Source organism: Eptesicus fuscus, chromosome 10, assembly GCF_027574615.1.
Source record: "Eptesicus fuscus isolate TK198812 chromosome 10, DD_ASM_mEF_20220401, whole genome shotgun sequence".
NCBI classification, from domain to species: domain Eukaryota; kingdom Metazoa; phylum Chordata; class Mammalia; order Chiroptera; family Vespertilionidae; genus Eptesicus; species Eptesicus fuscus.
Genome location: NC_072482.1, coordinates 62,446,461 through 62,472,230, shown reverse-complemented (window position 1 = coordinate 62,472,230; position 25,770 = coordinate 62,446,461). Strand labels below are relative to the sequence as shown.

The 25,770-nt window shown below is 41.8% G+C and overlaps 1 protein-coding gene across 4 annotated transcripts in view; it reads left to right on the top strand.

Moving 5' to 3' along the window:
• Positions 1-25,770, top strand: part of FYN (FYN proto-oncogene, Src family tyrosine kinase) — a 206,135-nt gene that overhangs the window by 7,125 nt on the left and 173,240 nt on the right. For all 4 annotated transcript variants that reach the window (XM_008159381.3, XM_028140293.2, XM_008159451.3 and 1 more), the window contains exon 2: positions 21,685-21,723. The gene's annotated coding sequence lies outside the window, so the exon portion shown is untranslated. The remainder of the gene's footprint in view (positions 1-21,684; positions 21,724-25,770) is intronic.

The window sequence follows — 25,770 nt, the reverse complement described above, 5'->3', positions numbered from 1 at the left end:
TTACAGTGTAAATCACTTGAGTTGGATTTTCTAAAGGTGGAATGAGCTATGAAGTTGGAAATACCACCACCACCACCCACACGTTATGATTTTCATGCACTTGGTTCCTATAAAACTGGGGTGGTTTGGGTTATTTAGGGGAATATGATCTTTTTTTAATGTATCTAGTTGAACAAATCTAATTATTAGCTGCTAAAACACATGAGTAGCCTGAACAGTATTATCCAAATGGACTTGGATGACATGCAGTCCAGATAACCTAGGAATAAGTGGCACTCTGGACTTGATTAGAACACAGTAATCCTAGAAGGATATAAATTGAACTGGATTTATGGCCCAATAAAAACATGGGAAGAAAAGATAATGCTCACTGACTCATGAAACTTTAACAATGTTTGTAAGGCTCTGCGTCGTAGTGTTCGGGTGAGAGCGTTTTCCCATTCATCTGAGCCAGCTTCCAGAATGACCTGCGTTGCCTCACTCTGGATGTGAGACAGACTTGGGTCCTTTTCCCGGGTATTCGCAGGAAGCCGAGAGCATCTTTATAGACCCTGTGACCCCAAGCAACACCCACTTTGTTTGGGCAAATATGTATTGAGTGCCTATTAACTGTAAGTTTTGGGGAGAAAAAAAATACAGTATGGGAAAATTTTAACCCATTGGTTATTTCAATTCAGAAGGCTTTTTCTGAAGGGTACTTATTTCTGGTCTGTGCATACCACAGCTGCTCATGCCTCTCTAAGTACACCATAAAAATAATAATGCCTACCATTGTTATTGAACCCCAGAGGCCTTATTAAGTGCTTTACTTACAGTAATTTACTTAGTCATAACTCTATGAGGCAGGTATTATTATCCCCATTGGTCAGATGGCAAGACTGAGGCTCAGAAAGGTAACTTGCCCATCGTCACACAGCTAATTACTAGAGAAGCCAGGTCTGTCTGGCTCCTAAACTCATGCTTGCTTTTGTTCCAAAGCTGTGGTTTCTCACTCCCTGCCTATTTTCAAGCCTCCTTGCCTTTGCTTTGCACTTCCTTCTGTGTTCAGTGTTCGTGGTACAAAGGCACCTTCCCCGCCTGTGGAAATCTCATTCCTTCTTATGGCTCCATTCAAGACTTACCTTCTGGGAAGTCCCCCCTTTGGGCTCCCATGGCACTTGGTTACCACCCCATTATCACCCTTGTCACAGTCTGACAAAGTGAAGTCAGCTGGGTGGGAGAGTGGACAGATACTTGTCTTTTTTTATTATTATTATTACTTGTGGGCTCTTTGTAAGTCAGGTATTATATCTTTTTCATGGTTTGATTTTCCCATCACAAACTCAGCACTATTTGATGAGGTACTGCCATTATTATCCCCATTTAACAGGTGGGGAAACTGAGGCATGGAGGTTAAGTGATTTAGTCAGGGTCACAGAGCTAGTAAGCAGCAGAGCTAGGATCTGAACCCAGGCAATCAGTCTGGCTCCAGGGTCTGTGCTTTTATCACTAAATTTGTTCTGTCTCTCAAATGAGAATATAAACTACCTCGCCCTGTACCTCATAGTCCACACACAGTAAACATCAGCCTTGGCACAACTACTAATAATCTATTGAACCAGCTCATAATAAGGAAAGAGCTTTAGGGCCATCATTGCATGAATATCCTCTGAGGACCTTACAGAATGCATGTTCCCAGACCCTGTTCTCATTTAGTAAGTATGGGGCTGGCAGGATTGAACCCCAAAATCTTGCCTGTATATGAGAATGGCTGGGAGGCAGCTTCTGAGAGACGAGGAATGAAGCAAATGTAGTGAGTCTGAGCCACAGTGATGGGAGCAGGCCATGAAGTGGTAGAGAATCATCAATCAGCTGGAGCCAGGGGGAGCAGCACCCAGAGGAGGCTGGGGATCAGAAATCCATCACAGAAAGACCTCTTCCCTTGTATTTTTAAGATTTCTAAGTACCTGCTCCTTTTGAATGTGCTGATGAATTTAAACACTTATTTTCTTCAGAGCTTCCATCTTTGAAGTACCCAAAAATAGTAGGCTTTTCATGGAGTTGTATAAGGATTCCATCTGCCATATACTGAAAAGCAGGACTTTAGTGGAAAATTAAAAATGATCCAGATCGTCTTTCCCACAACAAAGCCCAGGGCACTTTTTCCAATCCTTTCTTCTCTGATCCCTAGAAAAAGTTACTGAATCTGGATTTCTGTGAAATCCTGCCCAATTTAAATTCTACTGAAAAGGCAAATAAACATGAACAAGTTCCTTCATTCCCACACATTGGAGTGTCTATTTTAAAGCAATAACAATTTTAAATACTGTCACTTGTAAAATTTGATTTTAATTTTATTTTAGAAATTGTGTGATATGTTGCCTATAGCTAGGCACATGCACGCAGGATAATTTGGAAAGTGCTGATTTCTGTTAATGTTTTCTCTTGTTTGCTCTCAGAGTTTGGAGGGTTTCACTTTTTTGTTGTCTAGTTTATTGTCTAACCTCCTAGAACAGAGCGAGCACCTCATTATTTTCAGATATCAATGAACTCTAGCATTTTGTCATTATGTATCTTTTATTATTGTCTCCTTGAAATGTCAATTCTGTGGCTGTCCTCTGTATATACCTTTGCCTGATCTATATTCTCTTGATATATTATGTCCTTTTTAAAAATATTTTATTGATTTTTTACAGAGAGGAAGAGAGAGGGATAGAGAGTTAGAAACATCGATGAGAGAGAAACATCGATCAGCTGCCTCTTGCACACCCCCCACTGGGGATGTGCCCGCAACCAACGTACATGCCCTTGACCGGAATCGAACCTGGGACCCTTGAGTCCGCAGGCCAACGCTCTATCCACTGAGCCAAACCGGTTTCGGCTATGTTATGTCCTTTAGGCGATTCCATGATTTGCAAATAACAATTCCAGTTGCTAAAAAACAAAGTGTTTAGCGCGCGCGCGCGCGCACACACGCACACACACACACACACACACACACACACACAATTCCTGTTGTGTTACTCCTATATTTTCTAGATTGAATGAGGAGGTTTGATCCATGTGAAAATGGATGTGCTGGCTGATACTGGATATTGGTTCTTTTGCCTTGTTCCTTTATTAACAACCCAATGAATAAGAGAAAGACCAAATTTCTTAACTGGATATTCAATGCCTCCAACTGTCTCCACGTTCTTAGTCATACCTGGCTGACCTCGTTCACCATGACATTAACACTTGATTAGCCAGATGTCAATCTACTGTAACATTGATATGAATTATGTGTTCCAGCCTTTGTGCGGTTGTTGTTGTTTTTTTCCTCTTGGAATTCCCTGACCCTTCTTTCTCTCGGGATTCTATCCATTTTTCAAGGTCCAGTTGGAAGCCCAAATCTGGGAAGACTCTCCTAGTCTTCTCATTCTCTTGCATTGAACATTTGTGTCTCTCGGTTACCTCCTAATATGTGATGCCTTATGTTGTTAGTTAATTCCTGGTGTGAGGAATCCAAGCTGTAAAGAAATTCTGTGACTTGCCCACGGTTATACATCCAGTTATTAATTTAGTTTAGACTAGAATCTAGGTTTCCTAGAAATACATATTTATGGGTCCTGTTTTCTCAAGAGACTATTGGCTTCACGTATGCAAAAATAGTGTTTGCTGCTCCCGCTTCCTTTTGTTTTTTGGTTCCCCTATAGCATGTAGCAGGATGTCTTTCATAGTGTAGACAGTCAGCAGATGTTTACTCAGACAGGCCCTGGGGCAGGATACTGGAATGTATAGCTGGTTTCCGGCCTCTGTGAGGCTGGGCTGGCATCTCCTCAGATATGGAGCTTCTGTAGTTTCCAACCCACACGATTTAGGTTCCGTGATTGTCCTAGACCCGTGGTCGGCAAACTGCGGCTCGCGAGCCACATGCGGTTCTTTGGCCCCTTGAGTGTGGCTCTTCCACAAAATACCATGGCCTGGGCGAGTCTATTTTGAAGAAGTGGCGTTAGAAGAAGTTTAAATTTAAAAAATTTGGTTCTCAAAAGAAATTTCAATCGTTGTACTGTTGATATTTGGCTCTGTTGACTAATGAGTTTGCCGACCACTGTCCTAGACTGTTTTAGGACCCATCATTGTATTTCAGAATGGTATATGTTTAAAGATTTTTTTTTTTTGTTCAGAATATTGAGCTTTTTGTTAAAAATTTAAGGTGGTCAAGGAAATAGTTACTTCTTTGCCCTGTGCTGTCCGACTTTCATTAAGATTTTCACTAAAAACAGTAGGAAGTCACCAGTGCACAAGAACATCTAAGACCCGGGTAAATGCAGAATATTTCAAAATCTGGAGGAAACTGGAAGAATACAGTAATGAATGATGGGAAAGGGACCACCAATGTATCCTGGAGGTATGAGAGAAGGCAGGCACTCACCTATTATGTACCTGCCCATTTCTGGACTTCTCAGAGTAGCATTTAACTGCATTCCTCGGCCATATGAACCCCAGTTTCGGCTGTGGGGAGTGCCTTTCTTTCCATGCATTATTTCACTTGGTAGTAGTACCATTTGAAGAATCTCCTTAGCAGGGGCGGGGAGGGGAGGGTTCCATCATATACTTAAAGTCCTACAAAGTAATTATTTCACACTATATCCCCCAAAATATCACAGTCTCTGTTTATATATCCTTCAAAAGAATGATTGAAAATAAGCCTTATAAAATAAGCCATGGTTGAGGGGAGGCACTACTCAAGTAACATGTGTAACAAAAGACACAGCAGCACAATATGCAGTGTTTGTCAGCCACTCATTAAGGGTCTTCTTACCTACCTGGAAATAGCCCTCTGTGGTTCCTCATTAATGGCTTCCCTTGCCCAACCCTCACCTAGATGTCAGATTTAATATATCTGAAGGGTGGAGACCAAGAAGAACACTTTCTGTGGGTGTAGACCAATTACTGCAGCCCAGATGGGCTAGGGGTACCATTATGGTCTTTGGAAAGTAGTGGTGAACTGTTTTTTCTTCCTCAGCCATTCACTATCTGTGATTTCAGTGCTTTTCCCACCTTCCTGCCCATTGCCGAACCACTGCCTTAAGTGTGGGAGATCATATGCTACTGACAAAATGCTCTTTGCCATTGGCTGGCATATAATGTCACCACTTTTTCCAATTTGTTCACGTTCACTCACTTTCATACATGTCAGCATCAAAATTGTCCATTTTCAGTAGCAAGCTACTGGAAGGCTAGAAGCTCACCTCACTTAATTTGCTTTGTGCTCAGTGTAATACTGAACTGTGCAAACTGGGAGGTTTCCCAAGTGTTTTCAGTACTTGTAGAATGAGATGCATCTTGAATAAATTTTCTTCTTGTAGATAATACATTGGGTCCTCTGCACTGATAGATCCTCAGTCATGTTTAGAATCCATATTTTGGTTGTGCATAATGTTTTAAGTTCCACCTTATATTACACGTCCTTAGGTTGAAATGCAGTGATCTCAAATCCTAGTCCTATCTTCAAGTTGGGTTCAAAGAATAGATGATGTGCCATACCACACCCTTTTTATACTAGTGAGGTTAACCATACAATTCTCACTGTCTTATAGTCATTATTCAACTGATTCTTGATTTCAGAATGCTAAGAGGTCAAGAATTGCGAATGAAAGCCAGTGAGGCGTGGCTGGGAAGAACCTATAAGGACTGTGGTATAAGGAGCAAACCCAGATGCCTCTGTGGGTGCCAGTAATTCCTGGGAAGTTCTGGTTAGTTTATAGCTGGGTGTGATACCAGGAGGATTGGCACTTGGAAAACTGCAGCCCCAAACATTCTCTGATTGTACCTTGGCCACATAGGGAGAGTCCAGTACGGGAGGCCGAAGGCAAGCCCCACTGCCTTCCCTGATCTCACCTCCCCAGAGGTGACAGAGTCTGTTCCCAGGGATGAGGCTTCCAGGCCTCTATCCCCACAATAGCACTCCTGTGCACTTAAGATCCAGAACTGCTGCTGTGGCAAGAGCCCTGCCCCGTGTCTCCCAGCAGAACACCTAACTGCACTCTCAGTGTCTCCTGAATGGGCTAGAACATACGGAAATTATTCCCTGAAGAGAGTGATGTTGGTAAGGCTGGAAATAGAGGGGATAATGGATGGGAAGGAATCAACAAAGAGTTGTTATGGGCAAGGTGATGGTGAGTATAGAAGGAGTCTTTGCATTAGTTTTCTGTGGCTGCCAAAACAAATTTTCCCCAACTGGGTAGCTTAAAACAACAAAAACTCTCACATCGAAGCCAGAAGTCTTGAAATTAAGATGCTATCAGGGTTGGTTCCTTCCAGAGGCTCTGAGGGAGACTGTTCCATGCCTCTTCCCTAGCTTCTGGTGGCTACTGGCAAACCTGGGCTTTCCTTGGCTTGTAGACCAACAATTCCTGCCTCCATCTTCATATGGCATTCTCCTCTTATAAGGATACATGTCATTGGATTTAGGACCCACCCTAATCCAAAATAAACTCATCACTAGGTTCTTAATTACATTTTTAAAGACCCTTTTCCCAAATAAGGTCACACAGGTTCCAGATGGGCATATTTTTTTTTGAGGGGGGGGGGTGGTAGGGGGAGGAGGGCATCATTCAATCCATGATAGCCCTCAGAGAGATAAAAATTACCAGCTTGGAGGGAGAAATAACAGAAGAGAAAGGTATTTATAGGTTCGAGTGCTGAAAGTGCAGGCACAGTACTTTACATGTGTGATTTGTAACTCTGAGATAGATGAAGATACAGTGACATTTTTATGTGAAAAGAAAGAAGTTTGAAGGAGTGGAGTTTCCTAAAACTTTTCAGTAAAATTAGAGGCTAAGCCATCATCTGAGGGTCACAGATTTAGAGATGGGATGGGGGCTTGGAGAATGCAGAAAAACTCCAGAGTAACAAAAATATAGGATGATCTATTAATAAATGGATAGAAGGCATTGCAGAGAAATTGTGAGGTCCCATTAGAATCTGTAGGTATTTTTTATGGTTCTCTTTAGCCCAGTTTTGTGACTTTGCCTGAAAGTACTTATCATGTTGGGAGTGGAAAATCTTACTTTGGGGGTGACCTAGAGTTGAGAATTGGTTTAAATGGTCAAGTGAGGAGGATGTTCTAAGAGACTAGAGAAAATATCAATTGCATCACCTGAAGGTAGGTTCAGGCTGAAGAGGGGATTGAGCTGGAGGATGGCCAAGGTAAGGAAGGCTCTGAAGTTTTAGGAATCTGATGAGTAAACATAGCAGGTGTGGAGGAGGAGAGACAGCGGTGAGAAGGCCCTAGGAAGAGGGAACCCATAGAATTGGAGAGATCCAAAATGATAGTGCACAGGGTCACTTCCCGTTGAATGGATTTCCACTTAATAAAATAGAAATTTAGGACCTTAGATACAAAGAATTCAAGAAACTGAAAGGCACAGGCCCCTTTAGTCCTTGGTTTAAATAGGTATAAACGGTGTCTTCCAGAAGAATGTCTTGTCTTATGTGGCACGTCTTAAACATTCTGAGTGAGTGTTCTGGGACCTCTGAGACCTCTCATGATGACCAGCCAATTTATTGGGGCTAATATTTTGAACTGGTATTCAATTTACTTTACTTCCCTCCTAATTCTTGTTGCCCTGGGAGTCTCCCCCATGGAGGCTAAGGATTCTATTACTTCAGGGAGAGGACAGACTATAGGCTGGAACAAAGAAGACATTGTTCAGCTGTGGACTTTTAAAACAGGCACTTAAAGCATGTTTCAGAGATCAGAGTTAGCCCAGGCCTTCCTTTAAAAGAGGCAGACTTTGTTAGAAAAAAAATTATTCCAAGGAGCCAGATCTCAGAAGGCCTGGCATAGATTGCACAGTCAGCCGTGCAGGAGGGAGGCTGCAGGAAGCAGGAAATACCTTTCTGGATTGGAGGATGGAGCTTGTAGAGATTAGGATGAAACGAGAGATGAGAAAGGAATGGGTGACTGGGATCCCCCACCCCAGGTGGGTGGAGGATAATCTGCATGCAGCAGCAGCACTTGGACCCCGCATCCTGTCTGGAACTCTTGAAGGAAAGCACCTTGTGGAAACTAGCCCTGAGATGGTGTCCCCTCATGGTTCCCGGTGCCTGCCTGTGGCATAGGAGACATCCTGACGGCACTGCAGACCTCCTCATGTAAATGTGGAGGTGCTGAGAGAGCCGGGTGGGAGAGGCCTGGGGTCAGAATGAAGCGGGCACAGAATGGACTGTGCCAGCCTCTGCTGAAGGCGGGCTGGGATCATGACTGCAGGTATCCACCAGTCCCATCAGCAGAGCCAGGCCAACATTCCGAGACAAAGGGATGGCACCTCCCGAGGAGGCCAGTGAGGGCTTGCAGGTCAGCACCTGGACCAGGTTCTCTCCCCATCCTGTGGTGGTCTATAATTTTCCCCTGGGGAAGGAGGGAGAGAGAAATGAACACAGCCATGAGAGGCAGTTTGAGATTAATTAAATTTTACTTATTGCCCTGAAGCAGCTAAAATTTTATATCGGAAGAGATTAAGTTATCTGGAAGTAGCAATATTGGTTTTTTCTTCATAAGCAGAAATGCGATGGTCATGATCAAGTTGAATTCAACTGTAGAGAAATGAAGTAACATATTTAGTGTATATACAGCTAAGTAGTAAGTGTAAATTTCAAACCTGCCGCACCGCATTGGAGCTGTGTTTTAATAGTATGCTGCTGCTGCATACTATTAGTATGCTTTTTTCTTTGAGTAAGTTGTGGGTTAACATCCCTATGGTCGGTTCATCTTGGAGAAGAAGTGGGGCGATCTGCCCTTTGGAGGAGCAGAGTTGTCCACCAGATATTCCAAAATATAGTGGGGATTTGGGCTTCCCTTGTTTAGTAAAAGGCAGTTCTTCCGAGTGCCCTGGAAGGAAGGACCTCAGTTGCTATGGAGCCTCAGGTCAGAGGAAAGTATTCAAATTTTAGGCCTTTCTCTAATCAATATCCTGAGATGCTGAAGACAAGCATTTTCACTGGGTGTGACCCTTCAATTTCATATTTTAAAGGTATCAGAGTGAATACTAGGAATTGTAGTCTCTGTGAGAGGAGAAGCTCTTCATTTTTATTCCATCCTCATTGACTAAATAAAGCATGAGTTTATGAAAGGATTCATTTTCAAGTATAATTCATAAGTAGTTACTAGAACACTCAAATGAAGGGGGGTGGGGGGACCAGTTAGCTCTTTTTCAGTACATTTCATTCCTCTTTGACATTCATACAGGGATGATATTGCATTTAAGAAGATGTTTTCAACCCTGTTGTTTCTTGAAGTGCCTAGTAATTTTGGAAGAGAAATCTTTAGTCTTGTTTAAAAAAACATGAGTTTGGCAGGGTGGAGTGAGGTGGGATGTTGCCTGTTGGGATACCTACTATGTATTTTCCTACTAGAAAATTACTGTGATGTTTTGAGCACATTTTCTCAAAAGGTAAATACTTTTCATATTTTCCCTCATCTGTCAGTGAGAGCCAAGAGAGCTAGAGATGGGGGACCATAACATTTACTGAAAGGAGCCACTCAGCTGTCAGAAGGGAGGGAGAAGAGGGGGCTGGATGAAAGAAGGTGAAGAGATTAGCCAAAGAACATACAGGGAGTCCCCCAAAATGTATATACACTTTAACAGCTGATAGTTCAATTTTGAAAAAGAAATGTGTTTTAATAAACATGACTTTCTAATTATTCAAAGTGTGTGTATGCATTTTTTGGGACACCCTATATATATGAACTAGAGGCCCAGTGCACGAAATTCATGCACGGGGTGGGGGATCCCCTCAGCCCAGCCTGGACCCTCTCTAATCCGGGACCCCTTGGGGGATGTCCGATTGCCGGTTCAGGCCCGAACCTGGGGATCGGGTCTAAACCGGCAGTCGGACATCCCTTTCACAATCCGGGACCACTGGCTCCCAACTGCTCACCTGCATGCCTGCCTGATCGCCCCTAACCGCCTCTGCCTGCGGCCTGATCGCCCCCAACTGCCCCCCGCACCGGCCTGGTCGCCCCTAACTGCCCCCCCACCAGCCTGGTCACCCTTTACTGCACCCCCTACCAGCCTGGTCGCCCCACGCAGCCTGCTGTTCAGTCATCCATCTGGTTGTTTCAGTCATGGCGGCTCCTGGCTTTTTTTTTTAATTATTATTTTTTTATTTATGTCATTTTATTTTTTTTTATTTTTTATTGTTTGAAGTATTATAAATAGTAGTACATATGTCTCCTTTTTTCCCCCCATTGACCTCCCCCCGGCCTCCCCTACCCCCCAGTACATGCCCTCACCTGCCCCGCCCCCCCCCCCCCCCCCCAGTGTCTTGTATCCATTGGTTATGCTTATATGCGTGTGTACAAGTCCTTTGGTTGATCAATATTAGGATAGCCCATAAACACAGACAACTGTGTGGTGATGGTCAGAGGGAAGAGGGGGGCGGTAGGGGCTTGGTGGAAGTGGACAAAGGGGAGGAAAATGGGAATTTCTGTAATAGTGTCAACAATGAAAAATTTTAAAAGTAAAATAATTAAAATTATAGAATTTTTTAAATGTTGATTTGTTAACCAACATCATTTTATAGTATTTATAGGTTTATTTGAAATCTCAAAAATAACATTTCTAAAAATTATAATCATGCCCATATACATTAGAAAAAAAAAGAACTTTTTAGACATTAAAAAGAACATAAAACTAGTTATTCTTGGTAAATACTCACTCACCTTACTCAGCTTTTTAGCCATATGTCTCTAATATTCATGTCACTGATTCTTTTTTGTGAAGAATGTTTTTTTATTTTCTCATAGAGCTACTTGTAATCTTCAAAGTTGTGTTTTATAGTTAATATTTGAAATTGTTACTATGTTCAATTGGCATTTATGTGTATGTCATAATATTTTTAACTGAGAAAATAGCTCTTTCTATAGATACACTTCAGCTGAGAGCAAGTTCTGCTAAATGGAGGCCTCAGAATAATTTTTTTATATTGAAATTTATAAATATTTTAGCCCAAATATTGTCACAGGTCTTTTACCCCATTCAGAATTCTTATCCTCAGTATTTTTATAAGACAAAACTAATGAAAATAAGTTCCCCTATTGTCCTTTCAATTCTTTTATCACAGTTAGATGACACAAAATCATAGATCTTCATAATTTCTCTTCATTCTGGTACAGAATATAAATGTATTTAATTAAAACGAGGAGCACTGCCCTGGCTGGTGAGGTTCAGTTGGTTGGGCGTCATCCCATGTACCAAGAGGTTGCAGGTTCGATTCCTGATCAGGGTACATGCCCCTTGTGGGCTTGATCCTGGGTAGGGGCATGCAGGAGGCAGCCTATCGATGTATTGCTCTCTTTATCAATGTTTCTCTTTATCTCTCCCTCTCCCTTCCTCATTCTCTAAAAATCAATAAAAACATTAACAACAAACAAACAAAACAACAAAACTAGGAGCACCATCAAAAGATCACCACAAGTTGAGATACTCCAAAACATAATACAATTTCAGAATTAAAATTAAATCTTGGACACTACTTGAGTTCTCATAATTTAGTGTGTTCTGTTCCTCCTTTGCTTTCTTCGGGATAAATTTCAACATCTTTCTGTTAGCAGCTCTTGTTTTTAATACCTGCTATTGGCTAAAGGCTTTCGAAACAGAAGTGTAGTGACACTGCTTTGAACAAAGATTTCCAACTGTTTTGGCACAGAACCCACCCAAACTTTATAGAATGCATCTATCATACCATTATGACACACCTACATTGATTCAGACGTTTCTCAGACATTTTTAAAACCTGGTTGATGCTGACAGGCAGCAAAACAGAAGGCATATACGAACATGCTGAATATTCACAGAACACTGTCACAAAAATTTTGTAGTTCAATATTTCTAACTTGTCAATTTCTTCACCTATAGTTTATTTTTCATTTGGTAGGATATAACTACTTGTTTGAATGCAGTTATGAGGTGTTCATATGCCATACCCAATTCCAAGTAACTTTTTTCTCCATAGGTTTTTTGATTTAGTAAGGACAACTGCTTTTAGCAGCACAAAATTTGTATTTGTGTTACCCCCAAAATTTCATCTCTTGTGTTAAACTTTTCACAAGTCACAGTAGCATTCTCAATAACATGAGATGTTTTACCTGTGACAGAATGAACCTCCACAGCTTTATTTTGCTCTCAGGAAATAGAAAAAATCAAACAATTATTTTCTTTTTAAAATACCTGTTAATACTAACACAAAGCTGGAATCACTTAACTGTTTGCGAAGTTTTTCCCTTCTGCTAATAAAACCAACACATTAAAGGTATCACTTCACTTTCCATATAAGCACAAAAAACCTGAACTCAAAAATAAGCAGAATCAACCTAGAAAAGCAGCCATTCAATCTAAAAGCAGAGTCAGGTTTCCTAGAGTGCTACGTTAGTGAACTCTAAGAACGTGTCATCCTCAGACACAGTGCTATTTACAATTACTATTAACATTTGCAGTAGTTGCTGCTGCTGTTAGAGTAGATGTGTGACTTATGGTTTATGTAGTAAATGATATCACTATGGCTTCCATGGTAGATAGTTAATATCAGTAAACATTTTGTACCAGTTAGCATTCATCATCACCTTTCTTGAAAAACAAATTCAATTTTTCATTAAATATTGCAGAGTAAAATAGCATTAATTATCAATAAATGACAAAAACACTGTAATGAGAGCATTCACACCATTCTTGAGAAGGCCTATTTCCCACAAATATTTTATATAAACCTAACCTGTAACTTTCTATGATTCCTGTTGGTCCCTCTGCCTTGTTATTTTGGACATCTCGGGCTGCGGCATGGGTCACAGCGCAGCTGGCCAGTAGCATCCAGCGACTAGTAGACTTGACAGTTGGAGGAGTTGGCTGTCCTTAGCTGCTCATGTCCAAGTGTTTTTTTGTTTATTAGTGAGCATCCTGCGTGTTGTCCTTGAAAGGGGGTGTTTACTTAAGCCAAGGTTGGGAAGGACAGAAGAGATGGATTGTCGTTGGTCACCTTTCAGACTTAATCACATGTTATGGTGAAAATTCTCTTCTCCATGCAGTTGTCTCACCCACTGGTAAGACTGGCAGAAGCTGGAAGTGCATATGCACCAATGTTGGTACATTTTAATGCAACTATTAGTAATACTTGGTTTAAAAAATGAAACCTCTGGACAAATGCTTAATCCAACTGGCTGTTGGAACAATAGGTGTAAGCTAGCACTTTCACCAACAAGCCTAGGCGTAAAGGTACCCTAGTTAGAGATCACATTTCTCCATCTCCTTTGCACCATCCTTGATGGTCTGGACTATTCTGATAACATTACAGTTCTGCATTCCTTTACTGTTGTCTTCCAATCCCACTCCCACAACAGCTGGGTGAGCTTTTAAAAATCTATGTGAGATCACATTCCTGGGTAAAACCCCTCATTGTCTTCCTATGACATAAAGTCCAGCTCCTCACTGTGGCCCAGAAGGCTTTTCATGCTCCCACCCTTGTCCACTGGCCCCACTAGATTTTAAGCTGTTAAGGGCCTTCTCCTTTGGTTTTCTTTGCCAATATTGCGCATGAGAGCTGCTCAGTATATTTTCTCAAAAGAATGAGCATGGTTTACTTCGAATAGATGAAAGAGAAAAAAAATAAGTGTCTTGCTAATCTATGGCAATAAGGAAATTCAAGTCCAAATCTCTATGTCCCAAGTATCATTTCTGTCTCTAATAACAAAGTTGGACAGCAGAATGTATCAGGATTAAATCCTCCCCAATTATGGAGGTGTTGTCTAGCCTACAAGCCATTCTGATTCTGTAGTCTCCCAGCCCCGCCCTATGGGGAGGTAAGTGGGAATTATAGGGAATCTATTGTTTTCCCTAACAGGTCAGAGATTAGGTACCACTTGGCTAAAGGAGGAGGAAAATGCTTCTCTGATGGATGTGGGCCAAACTGGGAATATGATATTGGTGGTAGAGGAATACTTACTATGAAGTCACGATTTTGAGATCTTGTGTTCTTACACAACTGCTTTCTGTTGGATCTCTCTTTTTTTTAAAACATACCACTGTTCAGTTTTATCATGAATGCCTTTCCAAGGACAGTAAATGGTTTCACACACTGTAACATCGTTTCCATGGCAACTAATGTATTTTAGCAAAGAGAGACTGTGCTAGAAGTAGGCTAAAAAGGACAAATACGGAAATGGCACAGTATAAAATGTGGGGCAATGTGTGTTATAGTAAAGATTTTTTTCTCTTTTTTTTTCTGACTTCTTGTTTAGGGAAAACCTGTGTTATTAGATCTTGGCTTCTTAACGCTTACTAATAAAATTTTTACTGCACCTCACACTGTCCAGTATTTTGCAGACAAAATTCCTTCAGTCGGTACTCATATTTGTTTGTTTGCTTTAACAGGATGTATTCCATCAACATACAAACATTTGTAATTCCATCAAGTTTTACAATACATTATCTTCACCTTCATTGCATTCTCTTCTGGCAACCACCCCACTTCCCTGCTGCCCTCTGTGGCAGTGCTTCCTGAGAGGTATTGTCTACGTTACCTGTCTCTACACAGCGTTTGTTTAAAAAATCAGAGCTGTTCCAGCCAGGCTTTCGCCCCACCACTTGAACCAGTTGGTCACACCCTCATCCTCTAAGGATATTACAGTTTTCCTCTTTTGTTTATTTAGAAGCTAACATACCTAAGTACATATTTCAAATAATTCTACCAAATGTCAAGTTCATGTATGAACATTTGTATAAATCCTGGTTTAAAAAAAAGGGGGGAGGGGTCAGATCATGTTATGCTGCTTTTTGCATCTGAATGTACTTGGATTATTTTGTTATATGATAATAAAACCCCTTCTGTGCTCTTAATAAACCCTGAGTGGAGGGCAGATAGCAGTCAACGTCCTATTTAAAAGAAAGAGAAATCATGGAATAGATCTTACAACTTATAAAATAGTAGCAAACCAGTCAGTCTACGGGGTGGATAATACCCTCATTTATGTTTGTTTGGGCCACATGGTGCATTTAAAAAACTGTAAACTATAACTGGTTTTGTATAAAAACTGATATTTCTAGCTTCTCTTGAAAATATTGGAAGATCTGGCAAAATTAAGCCTGTATTCTCTCCTGACAACAGCCTACCCAAGCAGCATAGCAGCTGTCTTCTTGCGATGGGGAGGACCATCAGCTCCATCGTTTATTCTACCTGCTGGCCTGGCCCTGTGGGTGTTTTAATATCTCCCTTGCTGCACCCCCTTCCCTCCACTCATTCACAGAGCAGATAAATGGCTAGGGTTGGAACTTGGTTTCCGAACCAACTGCTCCCTCCCTGGCTGTGGACACAGAATTTATAAGTCAGTGGTGAGAATTTATAGTTCAGTGGTAAGAGGCACCCTTAGGTGGTAGAGCCTATGTTTTGCACTTTACTAATAGCAAAAGATCATGCAGTTAATTGATGGGGTACATTGTCATATTTGGGGTGCCTCCCACTCTTGTTTGCTTCGCTTCTATCAGAAGTCAATTTGTATGTGCTGCCAGTTGTGACGTGCAAGATGGGGGTACTGCAAGCAAGTGTGACCACTTGTTTGCATATAGAAAACTGGCCAGCAGGGAAAAGCTCCAGTGTCTTACTAGGGGGTGCAGATTTTCAATGAGCATATAGTACCTTTCCAGTGAAGTAAATGAGTATTTACAGAAAAGAAGGTAAAAACAAGGCGGTAGGACAAAGTTTATATGACATTGGCTGAGCCAGTGATGTCCTCCCAGTGTGGGAGACTCGGGATGTTCCTGGTCATCGTTGCTGGCCTCTTCTAGATTAGACCCTTTCCTAGGAATTCCCTTGGCACCATGTCCATGTGCTGAAGATTCCGTTGGGTGGCATCGACTTGTTACCAACTTTGTCACTGCTCTGGGCCCCGCCCCGTTTTGAATGTGCACTTATCACTCACTGCACCGTTACCAGGGGCGAGTGAGATGGGATGAGAGGTTTCAGTGCTGCCATCTCGAGCCCTGTTAGAAGGTTCGTCTGTGCAGAGGGGGACACAGGATAATGAGCTAGTCTAGGTCCAGAAGGAATGGCTAGAGGAAAATGCATTTTTCCTAGGGAGACAGGGCAACAAAGGGCCTTGTCTGAGCTGGGTCCTGTCTCTGAGGCCTGCCCCAGCCGTCAGACACACAGGAGATTGTGGCGACCCTGAGCGTGGATGGCCCCATACACTGCACTTCGTGTCTGTGCAGCTGTGGAGGCGTCTGGGAGGCCACTGTGAGAATGGGCCTGTTCCTGGGCCTCAGGCTGGGAGCCAGGGGCCACCCCGCGCCAGAGAACATTGAGGAGCGTCTGTGTGCACGCTGTGTGTATCCCAGCGTTCTTTGGCATGGTGGCAGAGTCTGGCCCTGCCTGGTCTTTTTTGTGCCTTAGGTCCTAAGTTAAGAATAACTGAAGGAACACTGCCCCCGTTGACACGCTTTATATAGAAGTTGCTATCAAATGACTATTTTATCCTCAGTCGCCACGACATCACGCCACGTCCAGTTCTGAGTTTCTCACTTTAATTTTGATTGAATAGAGCCATGATCGTTGGAGCAGAAAGAAGCCATTCAGATGTGAATGTGTGAGGACGTGTCTAGTAATGTGCGGATGTTTTTTGGCAGGTCAATGAATATTTTAAATCTTTTGCAAGTAGTGAAAAGGGTTGAATTGGGAATAGAGAAGATCTGTGGCAAGAGAAAAGTACACCTCATTTCTCTCTCAACCTTTCTTTTCTTAAAATAATTAAACAAAATTCAAATCGTGATTCTACTCTTGGATCCATCATGGCCCCCTTCAGTCTCCTTCACCACATATGAGATGTGACTGTGACTCTAACCTATTAAATCTCAGTTTCTCAGTCACATTTTTAAAATAAAACAGGAAACACTGGAGAATATTAAAGATACTGTAACAGCAGACTCTCCAGATGGGATCATTGTTGTCTAATTATATCTAAAGACACAGGACTAAATTGAAAGAAAAGATTGTCTTCTGGTTATGGATATGCTGTGTGTGATTTGTGGGTATACCCTTTCTTCCCAACATGCACCCCTCCTCCTACATGTAGGAGTGAATGGGGTGGGCGTGGTTTAGTACAGTTTCACTCCTTTCCTTTCTGTCAGTTATTTCTTCATTAGTTACTCTGTCACAGCCCCTCATCCCCCTCACTCCCTCCGCCAGCAGAGATGGCACCAGTTGTGTGGAGGCACAGTGCTCAGTGTGTGTGTCTGGCCACAGACGGGCTGGCATTCAAGCAGGGGCGACAGTGAAATAGGTAGTGAATAAAGTGCTGTAAGAACAGAGGAGAGGAGATCTAGTTCTGCATAGAAGTGGGACCAAAGGAAACAAGAGTGAAAAGGTGGTTTTTGTCCTGGACCCTGAAGACCAATTAGGAGAAAATTCTACTGACCCAGCAGGGTTAGTGAGATTGACATGATGATGCTAAGTCCAGGAATATGCTCGGGCTGCATCTATTTTTCTGCCTCTTCCTGGGATAGAGGCAGGTTGAAAATACCTGGTCAAAGGTAGCAAAAATGTTCTCCTATCTGGCTGACTTCTTAGCTGACATATACCGCCTCTTATGATCTGGTCTCTACCTTAATTTATAGCCTTTCTCCCACCAGCCTGCCACCATCCTGTTATCCCTCTCTCAATCCGGTAGCATTACCAAGCCTCTTGCCATTCTCTGAACATGTGGCTGACACCTCTTTCACGATCTCTTTATCCCTTTGCCTGCCCTGCCCAGTCATAAGGTGCTTTTGGTAGGTACCTATTGGAGATGTCCCCTAGGCATTTGGAAATACGAGAGTGGTGGGGGTTGGAGGGATGGTCATATCAAGAGAGAGCTCAAAGTTGAGGGATTCTCAGTTTTATTTTCAGGTTTTTCTCTAAAAATAAAAACCTTTCTCTAAAAATAAAAACCTTTTTCTCTAAAAATAAAAATCCTCCAAAGATGGAGGATTTGATGTGATCTAAATAGTTAGGAGTACAGTAGTCCCCCTTTATCTTCAAGGGGATACATTCCAAGAGCCCCAATGGATGTCGGAACCACCCCATATACACTGAGTGGCCAGATTATTATGATCTCTGAACGCATAATAATCTGGCCACTCAGTGTATATACTATATAATAAAAGGCTAATATGCAAATTGTCCCCTCAACCAGGAGTTCGACCAGCAGGCAGGTCGGCCAACCGCCCATGTCCCCTCCCCCTGGCCAGGCTGGCCAGACCCCACCCATGCACGAATTCATGCACCGGGCCTCTAACACACACACACACACACACACACACACACACACACACACACACACTGAATGGCCAGATTATTATGCATTCAGAGATCATAATAATCTGGCCACTCAGTGTATGCTGTTTCTTCCTATGCATACTACACTTTACATCTTCTCTTTGACATATCTGAATTGCCAGCACCACTACTCTTGCGCTTTGGGGTCATTATTAAGTAAAATAAGGGTCACTTGAATATAAGCACTATTGATCTAATAACTGAGATCGCTACTAAGTGACAAACAGGCGGGGAATATATATAGCATGGACATGCTGGGCAAAGAGATGATTCACATCTCAGGCTAGACGGAGCAAGATTTCATAGGCTTCTCAGAATGATGCACAATTTAAAACTTATGAATTGTGTTGGTGTTGTTTTCTGTAATGTTCCATCTAGTATTTCAGGACTGGACACAACTGAAACCTCAGAAAGTGAAACCATGGATAAGGGGGGACTACAGTAGTTCTTTTTTGGCCAGAGCCTGTCCTTTGGCACCTATTCCTGCAGTAGATCACAAGTCTGTAACGTTTATGCATCAGCTTTTAACCTGAGGAATCTGTGTCACTTCAGTTATGTTTCTCAAGCAAAACATCAGCACCAAATCAGAGAGAAAATAAAAGCATGGAAAATTCACATAATCCCACAATTGATTACATAGTCAACTATTTTAAATGTCTGTATAACTAAATATGCACATCCATACCTGTACACACACACACACACACACACACACACACACACACACGGGGGTGGAGGAGGCCTATCTTGCCTTAAGCCTTGGAAACTTAAACTTGAATATTCTGACCATCTAGATTTCAAATAAAGATAAAGTAGAGGACTAATTGGTCAATTTAAAAAAATTATTTTTTAAAATGTAGGAGTCATTTATTTATTTATTTTAAATATATTTTATTGATTTTTTACAGAGAGGAAGGGAGAAGGATAGAGAGTCAGAAACATCAATGGGAGAGAAACATCAATCAGCTGCCTCCTGCACACCTCCCACTGGGGATGTGCCCGCAACCAAGGCACATGCCCTTGACCGGAATCGAACCCAGGACCCTTCAGTCCGCAGGCCAACGCTCTATCCACTGAGCCAAACCAGTTAGGGCTGTAGGAGTCATTCAAATATACCTCTTTTCACTTGAAACACTTCATGACCAAAATTTATTTATTCCCAACTTTTCAGAAACACAACCTTTATTTATGAAAGATATACCTGGTTTTTAAAACAAATGCCACTCTTCATTCTAGATGAGGTTGTCATATGAATTTTACCTTTACGCAATTCTGTTTCATCCATCCCTACCCTCTTTGAAACAATGGAGCCAGTGCCTAAAAATATCTAAGGTCGTATGTGCTTGCTGGGAGTCTGGAAGTTAAAGCTGTGGACATCCTTCTGGTTTATGGCTGCATAATGATGTGTATATACATATTGTTTTCGTTAATTAATTCCATCTGTTTAGTAAGCCAGAAACAGAAATCAAATGATGCTCTATATACATATATGGGTAAGATTCCTTGTGCAGTGGTGAGCCAGTAGCTCCAAGCGGTTTTCCAGTTTTCCTTTTGTTACTGTTTGCTAAAGTGCCGTGAAGTGAAGGCTCATGCTCTCACAGCCTGTTGTTGAATTGGGCATCCGGTGTGGTTGCAGTTGTGCTGCGTGCATGAGAGATGTTACGTTTCCCCAATACTTTGGAAAAGGGCAATGGTTTTCTAGCTGCTCTTTCTGTGGCCAGTGAAGAAATATTTCACCTTGCAAATAGAAAATTGTGTTCTACAAATAAGAATGACAACCTTCCTAAACCTCTGTGGAAGTGTGCAAGAATGGAAGTCAGACTTTCTCTGTATATCTCTTCCCTTTGGAGAAAAGTTCTCATAGTACTGTATTACTCTTTTCTAGTTATCAGGAGACCAGTTAATATTTCTGGACAGAGAGAATTCCCATTTTTTACAGCTTGGCAACATCTAGTTCCCAGTGGGTTAGCCAGAAAGAAGAAAAGGCATATATGCCTGGTGACATCTCCTTGGTTAGGACAGGACAGCGTGTCTCAGGAGCAATAAAGGGCTGGAGTGACATGGGTTGCTAAGGTACAGGCTGTCATGGCATGCTCATTAGCACATTCTCTCCTCCAGCCTCTTTGCTAGTTCTCTTGCATGTCTGCACTGAGTTCATGATTTGAATGCCCATCTGCAAAAGACAATATATGAGTTTTTAATTCTCTTCCCCATGGTCATTTTTTCCCCTACACTCTGAGTCATCTTTGATTAAACAAAACAAAGATGCTACTGTTAATTATGTATCCTTTGAAACGGCACAAAAATTCTCTTTTGTATATGTGGGTGGGGGGATGCTTTTGATGGGGATAGTAATTTATGATGGGGGTGTTTGAAACCATGGACCTAGAAGAAAGAAGCTAAGAATCATATTGAGCAAAGTTTGAATCTCTACTAAGACAGGAAAAATTGCTTCTGTTTTTTTCCTGTTTTTCAGATTCCTCAAACCTTTCACTTTCTGCCCTAAACATATTATTGTCAACACAATTCCATTCAACCATTTTTATTGTTCTCTTTAGACACCTTATTAATACTGACATTTTTGTTTAAACAGCTAAAATTGCAAATAATAAATGAGGTACTATACTTTTGGCAGGTTGTAGACAGAGTGTATGAGCAAACTGGAAATCTGCCATCCCCTTGCTAGCACTTTAAAGATGAATGTGAAGTGGGCATGGGTGCTGTCAGAATTAGCACTCAGCTTTGCCAGGGCCTTGGCACGAGGTTCTAAGGTAATCCTGGGGCTAGCATTCCATGCAAGTTGGTACAGGCTGGTGAGTTGGCAAGTCTCCCAGAGAGGGGGAGCCCCAGCTAATGAGAAATGGGGTTCATCTCAAGAAGGTTGTTTTGACAGTGAGGCCCACCCACAGTCAGACAGGAAGTGAGACAGACATGTACTGGGGGTTGGGGAGATTTAAGCCAAGAGGTACATTGAACAAGACCATAGAAAACTCAAAAACTCACTTTTAGTGTGTCCCAACTATGGATGACTTGTAGATACCCTGAAGAAGGTGTGTGTGTGTGTGTGTGTGTGTGTGTGTGTGTGTGTACTCATTTAAGACCTCCATTCTTATCTTTCCTGGCTTTTGAAAGTTAAAATCTAATGCTAGCTTCTTTTGGTGGTACAGGGCCAGTTCTTTGCAGTTTCAGGCAGGTGTTTGTGGCAACTATGACTTTGCAACAATTGTGTGAACAAGAAAAAAAATTGTGGGCAAAATGATTTTCTGTAGCAAATGGAAATTTTATGGTGGTGTTTTGTGGGTGGTTTAACAGGCAAAGTGCTCAGTTCTCTTTTGATGTCTCTTTTTTTTTCTTCTACAGTTTTTTGAAGAAGCAGGATGCTGATCTAGACTGGAAAAAGTAAGTTGTTAAGTTTCACATGGAGAGTACATACCTTATAAATTAAAAAGGGTTTCCAATTGGAACCCAAGACTTGGTCCACTTTGAACTTGGGATTGTGACTCTGAGTCTATAGGTTTCTAAGAGAGACGTAGAGTTGGAGATGGAGCTAATATATGAAATAGCAAGTCTTAGCTCACTTAGGTGAACCTACTCTTTCCCCTTTCCCAAAGTTGAGTTGTAATACTCAATTTTGATAAGTACGAGGACATATGTTTTAGCTACAAGATATGTCTCTTCACCTTAGAAACAGAATGGAGCAGTTGTCCTGTGCCTGATGAGCCTTCAGGGTTGGGGTGGGATGGGTAGCACTCTTCTTCAAACTGGTTAAGGGAAGTCCTCTTTAGTCCATTCATTGTTGATTTCTCCAGCCTCAGATGGCTACTGCTTACCTCTGTCCCTACTTGCACCTTTGAATTAAAAGCACTCACCTGGAGGGCGTGGCTCAGTGGTTGAGCATGAACCAGGAGGTCACGGTTCGATTCCAGGTTGGGGCATATGCCCAGGTTGCAGGCTTGATCCCCAGTGTAGGGCATGCAGAAGGCAGCCAATCAATGATTCTCTCTCATCATTGATGTTTCTATCTCTCCCTCCCTCTCCCTTCCTCTCTGAAAACAAGTAAAAATATATTTAAAAATAAAAATAAATAAAAGCCCTGTGTAAGAGGTCATCTTTCATTCACTTACCATTTTTTGGTGCTCACTGGTGTTGGACACCATGCTGGACTCTATTAGACAGGAATGACAGTGACAGATGAGTACTCAGGTAATTATTATACAGTGTGTTAGAGCTGTGCAGAAGGGGCTCTGGAAGCTCAGACTGAGGGCTGGGCTCTCTAGAAAAGCTCTTTGGTGGAGAGAATGTATGAAAGAACCATGTATGCATTCATTCTGTGAACGTTGGCCATCTTCTCTGCTTGTACTTCTCTCTCATCTTCCAGGTGCTTTGGGTTCCCATAAAAGGCGGGATTTAAGACTCACTAGCCACCTATAGGATCCTTTTCTGCCCCAAGCTCCACTGCCCAGTTCTGTTGCCTTGGGTGTAATTTATCAGCAGTTCTGAGTTGCATTCCTTGATTTCCTGGTCACTCGGGGGCTGCCACTTCAACATCTGAGAATGACTTGGGGTTATTTCTCATTTTGAATTTGGGTGGAAGAGCGATTCTTCTCCCTGAACCAGCACTATTCCATTGCAGACATTCTGCCTTTAAGTTGAGGAAGTGTATTATTTGAAAATTCCTTCTAGAACAATTATGAGCATTTCTTGACCTTTGACCCATGCAACCTCCTAGCTCCTGCAGAATGGTCTGTGATCTACTTCAGTCATGTAGCTCAGACAAACCAAGGAGACTCAGGAAAATAAAAAGGCTCTAGTCAAAGCCAGGCAGAGGGGAGCCTTTTTAGAATCCCTGTGCATTGAGGTTTTGGCTGTGGAAGCCCAGGTTGGCAAAGGCGCTGCCTCTGGGGAAGGAGGAATAGGCATTGTGTCCCTCCCGGGCCAGGCCAGACTCACAGCAGGCTGAAGCTTTTGGGTGTCAGGAGCCACCTCAGGTTGGTGTAGCACAGAACAGCTGGAACCTCTGCCAGAGCAGTCCAGGAAATGCCTGATGCAACTCCAGGCTGCAGGGTGTGCCATGCCTGGTGCAGCTCAGGCTGAGGTGAATCCTGTAACCATGAGCGGGGGAGGTCCAATTTATGCAGGAGGCAGGCCCATTACCTTGCATTCCCTGTACGAGCCCAACGCCTGGCAGACAGGAGCGCTCAGTAAATGGGGTGGGAAGCCCTGAGTGGAATGAATTAAATTCTTACTTCAGCTCTGCTGTTCACTTGCTCTGAGACCTTATGCAAATCTTTCCTCTTCTCTGGGCCTCATTTTTCTCCTGAGTAAAGTGGTCTCTTTTCCAGGACCAAGTAAAGTTCTTCATTTTTTAACTTAAAAACACAAACCACACATATTTTTTGGTTTTTCTGGTTTGGACTTTGTGCCAAAAAGGATAAAGGACCGTTAGCCACCAGTCTGAAGAGTGCTTAGTAAGGCCCACCACAGGTCGGGAGCTCCTCGAAGGCACAGGCTTGTGTTTTGTACCTGGAGGTACAGTGAGTGTCTAATGAGGGAATGAGCAGTGTGACCAGCCCTGTCATGTGGGTTGTGTGTTTGTAAGTATTGAGGGAATTCAGAATGAGAGAAGCTAAAAATGGGGTCGGAAATGCTTCTTGGGCTGTGTGAATTTGAACTGTCTCTGAAGGGCTCTGCCTACACCCTCTCAGTAGAATGGTTAACTGCCCTATGGGAGTTTGCTGTTTAAAAGCTCTAATTCAAAAGCTCCAATTCCATAATATTTTTCTAATATTGGTAATACTGTTGAGCATAGATGTATCAACTGTTCTTTTTTCTCTGTTTATATATCTGCCATTGTACAACTGAATGATGACAATTGGCCAATCCAAGTGAAAAAAGTCACAGAAGTCGTAGTGTGTATTTTTTAATGGAATTTTGAGTTTTCTCTTTCAGTTGAATATTTTTGTAAAGACAGAACTGAATGGAAAGCTGGCTTTATTTTGACATGCCAAAGTCAGACATAAATCATAAATTCTGTAATTATTAATTATTGTCTATAGTTTATTGGACTTCCACTACATACTGAGTACTTTACATGTGTCACACTTGACCGTTGTAATAATCTTGTGAGAGAACCATCCATGTCCCTTACCGTTAGTTGCTCAAGGCACCATAGTAACAGAAGTAACAGACTTCTCTTTCCCATACCCTATCTTACCTTGGAATTGCTATAATATTTGAGACAATATATTTGTATAATCTTTTTTAAAAAGTTTTATGAGTAAGTAATCAAAAAAGCAATGTTACTTTCTAGAGAGGACTTCCTTGACACTCTCTCTCCCAATCTGCATGGAGTTGCCCTACCACCTTGCACTTCTTAACTACCATTGTTGTATAGTTGTTTGTACAATAACTGTGAATTATCTGTGTTCTCTATTGAACTGTAAGCTTTGTCAGGACTAAATCCTTACATGTGCTAAGCATAGTGCCTGGCTCCTAGCCTTCCTCTTAAAAGGTTGACTTAAGGCATGAATGAATGGCACCTGACCAAATTAAGGGGTAATGGGAGCCAATGAAAGCAAGTTTGGTAGGTGGCAAAGTAAAAAATATTATTTTGTATGCCAGATATCATGTTTCTCTTTTCCATCTATGGTTTTTATCTGTGGAAACTATGCTTGTTAATAGCATTTTATGATGATAAGACAATCATTCCTTGGCTTTCTCTCCAAAAATACAAAGTTTCAAGCAGACAAATGAATGGATAATTCTTTAAAATGAACGAATCTGGGTAAGCAAAGAGAATCTGAAGATAAAAGAGGGCGGGCAGTAAAAGCACAAAGGAAATATTAAAGCTTTCTTTTTGCACAGAATCTTCTAGAATTGTTGAGGGATACACTTCTGAGTATGGTTTCCATAAATCAGATTTAAATATATAAAGTTTATCTTCTAAAAGTGAAACTCATACTTAACTGAATTTTAAAGAATATGTAATTAGGTTATGTCAGAGGAACAAAAATGCATTTTTTAAAGTAAAACTGATTAAATTGAATCATCCTGTTTAGTAATTTAAATCATAATTTAAATGGATTTGATTAAAATAACATCTACTTTGGTCATAACTACTCTCAAAGGGCTGAGGAGAGACGTTTGGTTTTCATGTATTATACATGTCCTTGGTCTAGTGTGACTAAAAGTATTTTGGCCCAGCTGGCGTGCTCAGTGGTTGAGCATTGACCTATGAACCAGGAGGTCACCGTTCGATTCCCGGTCAGGGCACTTGCCTGGTTGCAAGCTCTATTCCCAGTGTGGGGCATGCAGGAGGCAGCAGATCAATGATTCTCTCTCATCATTGATGTTTCTAACTCTCTCTCCCTCTCCCTTCCTCTCTGAAATCCATAAAAATATATATATTTTTTTAAGTATTTTGGCATCTGCCCTGAGAGAGGCCCC